The sequence below is a fragment of the Rhinoraja longicauda genome, chromosome 18 (assembly GCF_053455715.1).
Source record: "Rhinoraja longicauda isolate Sanriku21f chromosome 18, sRhiLon1.1, whole genome shotgun sequence".
NCBI lineage: Eukaryota > Metazoa > Chordata > Chondrichthyes > Rajiformes > Arhynchobatidae > Rhinoraja > Rhinoraja longicauda.
In genome coordinates, this window is record NC_135970.1 from 41106376 (window position 1) to 41118737 (window position 12362).

The 12362-nt window shown below is 43.3% G+C and overlaps 1 protein-coding gene across 4 annotated transcripts in view; it reads left to right on the plus strand.

The window, feature by feature from the left end:
• The first annotated feature begins 2057 nt into the window (after window positions 1–2057).
• The window catches only part of LOC144602442 (paired box protein Pax-6), a 34594-nt gene continuing 24289 nt past the window's right edge, over window positions 2058–12362 (plus strand). For 2 of the 4 annotated variants that reach the window (XM_078415580.1, XM_078415585.1), the window contains exon 1: window positions 9237–9592. The gene's annotated coding sequence lies outside the window, so the exon portion shown is untranslated. Of the gene's footprint in view, window positions 2238–5994; window positions 6559–9236; window positions 9593–12362 lie in introns of those variants that run through there. The other 2 variants (XM_078415582.1, XM_078415581.1) reach the window with 2 other exon arrangements.

Consider the following 12362-nt stretch of genomic DNA (forward strand, 5'->3'; position numbering starts at 1 on the left):
CGCCTTAACCGCTCCACAAATCCTCCTGCAATTATACACATGCTTGTATATTTTATTCATTTGTGCTATTCAATGTATGTGTGCATATTTTATTTATATATAAAATAAAACATATAAAATAAAATATATAAAATAAAATATATAAAATAAAATATACTTATTGCCTTTTATATAAAAATACATACAACTATCTAGACACAGATGGATGAAGATACGTCTGTTTAAACAGAAAATCGCTTGTTTCGCGATAACATACCCAAAGGGTTATTTTTGTTCTGCGATCCTTCAATACAACTTTCAGGTTGATAATCGAACTCAGTCGGTATAGAGAAAGGAAAACCGGTGCAGGCGTGCAGATTATTTTCTTTGAATGTTTAGTTCAGAGCAGTAAACCGTGGCGCTGAGGGGGTAGATCCTAATCAATTATTTACTCTGCAAAATATGTGTAAATAATGGCCTATCTGAAAATCAGTAAAAAAAACTATACTGGCATTGAATGAGATGCCTGGTTGATTAAATGTTCGAACAAGCTGATACAAATCGTTAAAGATGTGCAAATGCACCCGTACGCACCCATTAGACAAGTCATGAACGGACGGACACACACACACACACACACACACACACACACACACACACACACACAGAGACAGATACTTCAGTACACTTAATTGTGTCTATATAAGAGCGTGTATCTATTTGAAAGAATGTACATGTAAGTCTGAAATGTGCATGGCGCATGAAATGTGAGTCAGATGTACACGAAAACGCACATTAAAGGACATACAGACCACGCGCTCTGGGTCTGTATGGACACGTGTGTTTGTATTTTTATATGTTGAGACTGAATGACCTCAGATATTCCTTTGTCACAAGCCGGGGAACCATAAATGTCATGATTTGTAAGGAGATGTGCGACTCGGGGCCCTTTATCCAAGTGTCCCTGCATTTCGCGATGTTCCGAAGAATATAACCTGTATCATCAGTCACTTAGCAGCGCATTATATTAGACAGGAAGTGTGAGGCTTGATTTCATTTCTGTTGACAAGTGTTTAAGATATTTTCAGGGACCGTGTGGAGACGGGGAGTGGTAAAGAAGAAGAGTCAGGTAAGCTGGTTGATGGCTTGCACTTTCCATCTATTTCCATTGAGTTGAGGCGAGTTACCGTTTTAATGAAGGTATCCAGGCAGACGTAGAAAGTTGATTTTTCTACCTGACTGAACCCTTTCAATAAACAGAACCGAGCGCCAATAGATCAATGTTTACTTTATTGGTGACTTCGAACTAAATCACGGAGAAACCGGCCGTGGAACTGAGGTGAATGATAAATTATATAAAGCAATTATTAGCCCTGGCGAATCTTTCCCCACTTAATGTCAGGCAGTGGGACTTAATTGCGTGAATAATTGTTATATGAAGGCTGGTGTCTCATACTTCACACCAGATAAACATCACTTTCTCTACCCGGTGCTACGTGTGTACCACAAAATAAATTGGATGACACGTACAGAGAACGGAATTGGCCACGAAACACCTGCAGAACTTGGTCGATTCTTATACGATCATTGCGACACTGCTGCATTGGAAATTGGCATTTAAAGATCGCCAATGTGTTTGTTGTAGAACTGGATGTTTATGTTTCTATATCAAATATGGAATTCGGATCATACTTCTATGATCATAAAATGAATGCATTCTCCTGACTTCCCTTCGGCCAACACCAATCGTACACTGAAGTATGAAAAGTTTATCGCCATTACTTGCAATGTTGCTTTCGGATAAATAGCCATATTGGGGGAAACAGCACGAGGCCGCTCTTTTCTTAAAGGGGGCATTTATAAGTTTGGCACAAAAGAGTAATCAGCGTTCCCTGAGTGCTTCCGGTCTTTTCCATATTTCACAACGCGGGAGGAGGGAGCGGCGGGGAAGGGTGGGACGATTCCCAAACCGAGGAGCATTTCCACTTAAAACGAGCCGGCTCCTTGTGTTTGCACAGGGTGCCACCGCGTCACGCAGGCGCCTGCTCCAATCCGCGGCGACCTGACGCTGATATTAAGGGGGAAAGTTTGTGTTGATCGAAAAGCCGATCCGTGGTCCCCGTGACATTTAAACTCTGAACGGCAGCCCGCTCTGGAAAAAAAAAACCAACAAGGCGACATAAACCCTGTCCTGACTCTTTCCAAGTCACCCTCGCCGGAAGACAATGAGAGCCTTCTGATCACCGCCATTGATCCAGGTACTGTGAACCTTCCTTCCCTTCACCTCGCCGCTCCTCGCTCTCCTCAGCTCCACGCAAGTACCTCCCCTATCTGTTCTCCATTCCCTTCCCATCCTTTCATCGCTTGTATTTTTGTTTTGTTTAGAAATCCTCCTCTAACATCTTTCCAGTTCAGATCTGCACGCGGCTGATTTGAACTTCTGAGCCGGATCTTAGCCCATTTTTTTTTATAATATCTCGATATATTAGCGTGTGCGGGGCCTTTTGCAGAGGGGCACGGTGCCAATTGTAATCAGTCAAGGCGGATATCATTAAAATATGTAATGTTTCAGGAAGCTACAACCGTTCAGTTCGGGGAGGGGTTGAGTAGAGAGAGAGAGAGAGAGAGAGAGGGAGGGAAGAGACGGGCAACAAAGTTGCTCTCAAAGTTAACAGGTGGCGCGTAGACGCTGCAACCCTCTAGCCTTGCCAATTCTTCCCGTTTCCATCTTTGAAATGCTTAGGTCGTGGAAGAAGATATACATGGTTGGCCCGCCTGCGTTAGCACACCTCAGCATTAAAGTAACGACAGCGAAAGAATGCTCTTTACTCGCCTAACGAGAGAATTAATTCCTCGAGAGGCACCTCAAGAAAAGGACTTGATCCCTGGTCTCCGTTCGGACCGATTATAATTAACGGCTTTCAGGATCGGGTTTACGTTAGAGGAATTTCTGTACTGCCTTAGTGTAGATCAAAGTTCCATAAATCGGGTGATCTTAAAGCAGTTGTATACATCAACCGTGGTTGCACAAAAGTACATTAGGAAATGTAAAGAAAACGTTATTGAAGGTAAATCATTAGCCCAGTTTAAGGGGAGGTTTCTACTTTTTGGCTGGTCAAGATAATTGCCCCTTTTGTGGCAATCAAAACTAGAACTTTAGTAACTCTTGAGTGAAGTATAGTTGGGGGTTAAACAAAAGAAAAACAGACCAACTCACCTTAAGCAGCTCGCTGTGTTCATCTCACTTTTTCCCTTTGTAAGGATCATAAATCACTCAGAGAGATATCCGAGGGTCGTTCTCGTGGACTCGGCTGGAGCAAGGTATTGGATGGAGGTGCTACTGTACAAGGGCCTCTCTGTAGTGGACCATACCTTAGTAATAAATCGAGCGTTCTGCCTTACAAACCCTCCTCCCTAATTAGAGATGTTTATGTGAGATACTGTTTATCCAGCTGCCATATCGAGATTAGGCCTGTAACATAATTACCCTGAGTATAAGCCCCCTTTGCCCGTATAACCAAAAGAGACATGCACATTTAAACCTAATATGTTTCTCCGGGAATATGTTCTCAAAGAGACTCTCTCCCTGATCTCTTGAGATCATTCCTGTTCCAGTATCCCTCCCGAGGTACGTATTAATAAAACGCGTAGATCTTCCATGTGCGATAAGTTTCCGGGGCTGGTGGAATATTGGGTGTCTTTCCTCCCAGGCTTGGGTAACATCGACTTTGTTTTCAATATTCGTGAAGCCTTTTCGAAGGGTACCAGAAAACTAACGAGCTGGGAGAGACGGCCAAGCCTCTCCAGAGTTCAGGCGGAGAGAATAGGCTTGATTTCACTTTGTGTCGGTGTTGTAGCTGAGAAAAGATTTTGTGTTCAATACACAGGCAGGCATAAAGTATCCGCAAGGCATGGGTGCTGGGATAAGTTGTCAGAATCGTACATCTCCACCGTTTACCGAGTGGAGCAGACAAGAGGACTTTAAGTATTCTGTGGATTGTGAAGGGAATTTGGTAGATTGGTTTGCTAATGCAATGAGTCGAGGTCAGTTTTTGTACTAGAACCATTAAGTGATTTGGACTTCTTGAGGTTGAGTGGGATCGCGGGTCGGAGGAGGAAGGGAGGGGGTTACAGTTAAAACGTTACTTTAGCAACTTGTCAGCTCTGCTGGGACGATATATTGTCATCGAGGCCTGGGGAGGGGAGTCAATTCTCCCCAGACTTTTTTAAAACTATATTATGGACCAGAAAGTCGCTGAATTCTAGCGGGATTCAAAGTTGGATTGTCTGTCAGAAGACCTGTTCAAACGTATTGCACAGATGGTTTCATATACTTTCCGACAAGGTAATTTTGGGGGTTTTGTATTGAGTCTATGAGCTGACGCAACCTCTGCCTTTATGTCTACATAGATAAGCGAAGCATGTTTTATTATAATTACTTTAATTGGGTGATTTTGTACACTATTTTCCAGCCAAAAGGTATTTAATCGCACTGAACCGCAGCAACCTGCATTAATGGTAACGATTAGTTTCATTAAACCGCAGGCAAGGGGCTCCTGTTGTGAAGTCATGGTCATCTAATCCCTCATTGATTTTTAATTTTTTTTAAAAAATAGTAATAATCTCAACTATCACAAAAAAATGAAACAAATATTTGATTAATTCTGTACCAAAGCGGCAAGCTTAAACAGGGTGCCCGTTCACTCTTCCTTGCATGTGTTCATACTTATGGATTCTATTATTCATTTGGATATGAATTAAGAACACGGTTTATTATAAGACGGAGAAGGGATGCTATTTTGGAGAAAGTTTCAAATCATAGCTGGGCCTCGCAAAAAATATATAACCCTTCCGCCGTTCATGGCCTCTTCGTATTTATACTGCACGATTTCACAGAATCTATTTGGGATTATATTTATTTTCATTCACAAATCAGACCAACTTAAATTCGAACACTTTGGTTTGAAATTTTGGGTGAGATATATTCCTGCTTCCCGAGTTTAGGTATCATTCTCGCTGTTTTGCGTCGCCCTGTCCGCCAACTTTCTTGTCCGTTTTTCCATTCACTGGCGTAGGGGGGAAGAGAAGAACGCCTTTTAGATTAATCGCTCTTAACAAGGGAGGGAATTTTTGACATCTTGTCCACGGGTTTCTCTTTCCACTTGATCTCTTTGAGAAATTAAAAAAATAATAATTAAGTGAACGTTTTTACTTGGAGCCCGCGGCCTAGTAATAACAAAAGTAATAGTCGGCATAACGATTTATCTTCTGCAAGTCGGTGTCACATCAAAAATACAGCAGAACTTCCGCGTGAGATTCCCATTTTAACTTTTATTAAAGCCCCTGCGATTTACATAAAATTAATTAGCCCTTCTTCCGACGGGTGCCTTTCGACTGTTTCATTCAAATGCGTCCTCGGCGGTAAAACTGCTCAGAATATTTCAATTTAGCAGACTTTTTGAAACTGCATTTTTTTTCCCTTACTTGCAAAAGCTGGAGAGAGCCATGTTCAGTAAAATGGCGTCACTCCGTTTCTTCCCCTAAACTCCAGAGAGGGGGAGTGGAAGGGATTTTTTTCCTCCAGAATCAACCCCCCCCCCCCCACCCCCTCTCTCCCCCCTCCCCCATTCTCTCCCACACACCCAACCTCAACACTCCCACAGAGAAGAGAATTTTGGATCAGGTAATAATCTCCTCATAACTTTTTTAATCTCTGCACATTTTAAGAGGAAGGAACTTAGTCAGATACAACAGCTGTACACGCCACACAGGCCTGGTTGATTTTTTTAAAAATGTATGTGTGTATATTATTGCAGAGATGAAGTTTTAAAACGGCGCACCAAAGGCAATGAGGAAATGTACAGCCCGAACAATTGGAGATTTATTGTAATGATAAACCATGTCTCCAGTGCTTCCCCATTGGCTGCTAGCGCCTATTTCTAACTCCTTGGTAAATCCATAGCAGCCAATGTACCCCAGGCTCTGGAGCCGATGCGCTTTAATAAATCCCTTTCTCCCACAGAATGACGTCAGTTGCATTCAGTACTTCTCCCTCTCTGCGTATTTTGTTTTTTGTGTGTGTGGGTGTTGTGTGTGTTTAAAACTTTTTTTTTCGGGGCCCACAAAGAACGTTTTGCCCCGGGGGGAAATAGCGACAAGATTAAGGTCTTCTGGCCCGTATTAGTGCGTGTTAATCCCAACTGCGCTAATTGAGCTTGCAACGAAAGAGGGTGAGAGAGAGAGAGAAAAAAATCACCATCGTCTCCTGCGGATTTTAGAAAGGGACCGACTTTATCTTCTAATTTTGTTTCTTGAGAAGCGACGCCTTTATTCCCCAACTAAATCTCTCGTCCCAACAAGTTACAGAAAAGAGAAGAATCCGAAGAAGCGAGCATTTTTATTAAACGTCCGCAATTAAAAAAAAGAGGTGGAGATTCATTTTAAATTGTCTTAAAAAGAACGGCGGGGCGGAATCCACTCTACAAATAATCACAGTCTGACTAATGCCCCATTGTTTCCAGCTAATTTGCAAAGATCTCGAAGCTGTCCCCATTCCAGCAGCCAAACGACAAGGAACGGGTTTGTAACTCTCTTTCATTTTCACAAAATAGTCATGTGCATTTATTTTGTTGCGACTGTGGAGTTTCTGTTTGAAGTCTGGTGCGAAACTCGGAAGAGTTTCAGTGTGTGGACTTCTGTCTGCTACTGGAATAAATTATCAGGCCGGCAAGTCTCTGCGCGCTGTTTGTCAGGCCATAATTCCATCGCCGGTTATCGGTGGTTGGCCAATAGATTGTTGCAGATTTGAATTGCAAAAGTTTATTTTTCATACTACTGTCTGTTCAACGCCTGCAGTTGTGTGCGCGCCTGGCTCCAAAACTTTTCCTCGCTTCGCCTGTATGTTTCTCCCCTACTTCGGCGTTAGTTACAGTTCAGGAGGGGAGAATGCAAGCGAGTCTCCGATACTCCGCCACCGGGGCCCGTGTAACCCAAACTATATTTGTGTTACAGAGAGTGGAATTCTTCAATGTGAAACGAGTGCTGTCTTCTTTTGCATAATAGAACGGAGAAGTTACAAGCACCCCCTCCCACCTCCATCTTTCTTATTCCACACTCGCTGTAAAAAGGATGACGTTCCCATACAAACTCTGTACCCGATCACAGCGTGACTTATAACTCTCCTGGAAAAAAAACACTTTTTTTCCCCATTTCCGTCCACCCCCAGCTCATCTCCCTCCACTCTCCGGACGGCCAACCGTTCGCAGATGACCTCGACAAGGACGTAGTTCCAAAAACAAAAATCACACTGGTATCCAGCAATATTGGCGTTAGCTGGAGGAAAGATTGACTGTGTTGGATCCATATTAAGAGAGTGGCAGATCTCGGCACGACTCGAGATGACAGTGCATGACGGTCTGGCTAGCTCATTATCCAGTTCCCATTGAGGCGTCCTTTTCAGACTCATGCAAAGTGTTTGGCAGAGTCGTTTGTCTCCGCATTGTACTTTAGTTAGGAATGCAATGGTTGTCAGTGCTCGTATTCACTTTCAAGATACTTTATTGATGAGGTCTGACTTTTAGCACTTTTCACATGTCAAGAGAAGTCAAGTGTATGCGACCACGACTTCATTTTATGCTTTCCGCGTTTTAAGACCCCCGCCCTCTTTTCTCTCTCTTGCTTGCTTGATTTTTTCTCTCTCTTTCTCTGTTTCTGTCTCTTATTCTCCCTCTCCCACACCGATTCTCCCCCTCCCTCTCGCCCCCCCCTCCCCTCTCTCCCTCCCTCCCTCTCCCACTCTCTCTCCCTCCCTCCATTGCAAGTGGATCTATAATGAAGACACCCCAAGCCGAGACTGGTGTTGCCTCTGTAACCTCAAACGAGGCGCTGGGGGGGTTCTTTGGTGTTTACTGAGGTGTGCAGTAATAGTTGGGCATTCAACAAATATAGTTCTGGTGTGTGGTCATTTACTTGCTTCCCCCGCGATTTCTGGCAGCCAGTTAGATGCCAAAGGCCTATTGGAAATAATCAATTAAATCGTGAGATCTTGCGGCGAGCAGCTCTGAAACAGGCTGGGCACACTGCTCTGTGGAGAATGGGAAATGTGTTCGATGCTCCCCCATTCTCACTCAAAACGTTGACTATCTCCTTCAGAAAAGTTGAGGTTAACTTACCACTGGCACCGAAAAGCTAATAGCGGGCACCGAGCAAACAAAGGGCGCGTGGACAAGCTTGTGAGTGTTTTCTCTGAAGACACTTAAGGCCTATTTACCAGGTCGCGAATCCACAAAGTAAATGTGTATTTAATCAGCGCTGTCAAGGGGGCTTGGGACCCTCTCTTTCCTCCCGGCGTAGGGACATTTCCAGAGATAGGTGTCTGATAATTCATCATCGATCCATGTTTACTTTTTAAGAAAGAAATAATAATGAACAACACCCATGTTAAATATACCCACAGTCAAGTAGCGTGTTTACTTTACAAAGGTCATTCTGGTCTAAAGATGAAATCCTTTTAAATGAAGCCTATCCATTTAGGAACCATGGTTGTCAAAGCGATTGGTTCCTGATATTTAAAATCATTTTAGTTATCATTCGGTTCCCACAAAACTTTCCCTATTAATGGAGTGAAAAATGTTCAATTGGTCTAAAATAACGCCGTGGGATTTGTCAGCTGTTCGGGGGATGTGTACATTGTGTTTTGATGGGCATTTTTGTGCATATATAAATGGCCACGCCACGCCACGGTTTCGCCGTATAATGGGACAAAAAAACTTTTCTACACACAAACTATCTCCATAGAGTGTTCCCATTGAGACTAACGCAACAGCGAGGATCTACTCCCGGGCCAGCCCTACCCGCCGTCTCCTTTGCTCTACATAAGGAAATATTTATTTGTGTGCATTTGCATGTGGTGCAAAAAAAACGCGTGGAGTGATGAGTGTGTTTCAAAGAGTGCATTTCCCGCTCTGGAGAGGCGCAGGGAGGAAGTGTTTGGCTAGCTGATGATGACAAAGGTCACTCTCTGCTAATGGGCCAGTGAAGTGGAGGCGAGGCGAGCGCACCTCCCGAATTCAGACATACATTAATACAACTAGCACAAACAGCAATCAGCTAGGTGTGTTCTCTCTCTCTCTCTCCCTCTTTCTCCCCTCTCTCTCTCACTCTCTCTCTCTCTCTCTCTCTCTCTCTCTCTCTCTCTCTCTCTCTCTCTCTCTCTCTCTCTCTCTCTCTCTCTCTCTCTCTCTCTCTCTCTCTCTCACACGCACACGCACACACACACACACACTCCTCATTGCTTCTCCTTTCTTATCTTTCTCTCTCCCTCTCTCTCTCTCTCTCTCTCCCTCTCTCTCTTTCTCTCCCCCGTTTCTCCCCCCCCCCCCCCGTGTGCCTGTATAACCCCCCATCTCCTCCGTGACAGCAGATTTCATTGTCAATCTCTGTCTCTTTCGCAAGAATTTACTCCTGTGTGTGCGTGTGCATGTGCGTGTGTGTGTGTGTCTGGTTATGTGTGTGTGGGGGGAAACTATAATTTATTGGCAAGGCTAAAAAAAGTGGCCCATCATCTTAACTGTTTGCAGGACATGTTGCCAAGGAGTCGGAATGCCCCGTAAAGGTGAGTTTACTTGCTCTCCTTTAATGTTGGTTGTTGAATTTTCAATACATTGTTTCACAATCCTCAATCGCGAGGAAAGATACATTTCCTGTAAGTTCCAACCTTTTATTTATTGCACAACTCCGATTTAGCAAACACATTTTACTCTTTAACCAGCTTTTTTATCGTTGGCAGCTTGTTTTGAAATATGGCTTTGGGCGCATGAGTAATCTTCGATCAGGAATATAAAACGCTGGGGAATCTGTCGGAAATTGAATGGGAATTTAGCTCAATTTACCGCCGTGGTGTTCAATCGTTCGCCGGTCTTAACTTGTGGAGTGCTTTATTCCCCCTAGCTTTATTCCCCCTAATCTCCCATTCAACGTAAGGAAATATTCATTTGTGTACATTTGCTTGGCTTGTACTAATAGCTGCCGATTTATTTTAACCGTGGACGGCCGCCACGCATCCGTTTATTTTAACAATAAAATAAATACATTTCTCAGAGATGAACCAAAGAATTTAGTAAAATTTCCCTCAGCGAATGTAACTCAAGCTCTCTGACATTGGGCCGGCAATGTATTAGAGATACTGGAACATGGGTTTCTCTGTCGTCACTTTTTCTGCATGTTTATAAGTAGTTGGTGTTTATTAATGATAAGAAAGAGCAAAATAATTCACTCTAGGCCAAAGCTAGCTGTTTCATGCAGAAGCAATGACCCGATGATGTATTGTGTCAGTTTGAATTAAGCAATCAGCAGATTCATTAGGGCCGCTTCCTCAGTGTTTCCAACTCATATTTACTCTGTACCAACGTTGGGATTTGTTTAAAACCTCGATATTAACATTCATTCCCATCTCGGGAATTAATGTTCAGCCAACTAGCACCGCTTGCACGTCTGCCTGCTAAAACGCAAAATAATCGAACGGAGTCTCCCCCTTCTCCATTGCATTTCTCCTGAAATTATCCCATAAATATTACCCTCTTCGCTACTTGTTTATTGCAAAAATTGTTTAATTTAGAGAGATTAATTTGCCGACAATTAAAAGATGGCACAGGCCGGCGAAAGAAAAACAATCTCAGTTTGTGATTTTTTTTTTTCGGGAAGTCGTAAATTCAGAGCTCATTTGGATCTAAAATATAATTTCAAATTCAGCTTCAATGAGAAGGGCCAGTAAGACATTTAGCATTGGACTTTACAAATCTCACTCTGAACTAACTGCTCGCCATCCAAATAAATTAACATGGACTTCACCAGGCCGCGCAATCTAATAAACACGTCATAGAAAGATCAGCACAGGTTTATTTGTAAATGGGTAGAAGTATTTCTATTGCAACGTGCGTGCGTCTTAACAGTAAACAAAACAATGAAATGGCAGTGTGAACGGAAATGGTAAATAAATCCCGGTTTAAGCTTGTTCTTTGCAGAATTTCCAAGAGTAAATATTATTATTTAAAAAAAATCAGAAATGGAAATAGGTACCGCGGGGATTTTATGACTGTTCTGGTGCGCTTGTGGTGTTTCATTGAATAGTTCAAAACATACACCCTCGGGCAGCCGTGAGCGGCTGGGCAGCCAAAACTGTGTTCCAGTTTGGGTCGAAATTTGCACCAGGGCAGACGGAGGAAGATCACAATCGGTGGACTGACACCCGCAGTTCGGCGTAGAAATGAAAGGGGGGTAAGGATGGGACTCTATTTGGGCCTTTGATAAACATTTGCCTGATCAGCACTTGTGTGGTTTTTTCTCTCCCTGCACCGAGTCGACAATAGTAAGCAGTGAGTGGGCTGAAAATACGGCACTGAAATCTATCAGCTGGCGATTCAGTTTTCTATTATTTTAAAACTACAGTTTGATAAGGCTGTAAAACAGCGTGTGAAATTTTCGGGGAGGGAGTGATAAATTGCTTTTTGCGATCCGACTAATTAGGAAGGCATTTCCAGCCCCTGCGGTAAGGAAAATCCATCATCGTTAAAAAATAAAGCGATGTATTTGTGTATATGTTGATCAAATGTTGCAAATGCACCAGCCGCTACTTAAACCGAGGAAAGGCCAATGAAGGTTGTTGAAGTCTCCGGGTCAGCGACGGTTTCTGTTGCTTTCAGTTGGAGAAGTTAAGCGCCTGGGCATCGTTTTCGCGCTGACTTTTGTGGGTAATCAGGTAGTCACCCTTCGCTGTTGTAAATATTTACGCAGGAGAGCCGGCATGCTGGGAGAAAGTATTTGTTTGAAGTTTTTTTATTTTTTTTTGTGAGTGTGTGCGTGCAGTAATAGATAACAAAGCTAGTCTATAAATTATATTCCACCGATCTCTAATGAATAGAAAGAAGAGGGGAGGGAGGAGGAGAAATAAAAAGCGAGCGTCCAGGAATTTGAGTTCAGATAGAATAAGTGCGGGTGGTGTTGGGGTGGGGGGGGGGGGGGCGGGGAGGAGGGGGGGATGCGCGTCATGCTCATGGTGGTAAAGGAAACAGAATGAAGTATTTGGAAAAAGGGAAGGTAAAAAAAAAAGAAAATTAAAGCTGGTCCATTTCGTTATTGTACCCCGCTTTTAGCAAACCCCTTCAATGGGACCTTTATTATAATTGTCTCTGCGCAATTGAGCGCCCCGTGGAGCTGTTGTATCTTTTTACAACCCTTTACAACCCGCACTAGCAACACAATTACCTCCAGATACTCATAACAGAAATCACTTGCTTTATTTCTGGAGGGGGTAGCGAGGGAGGAGGGAGAGGGGAGAGGGGGGGTGGGAGAAGGAAACAAAAGAAAATGATAATTCTGCTCGGTGA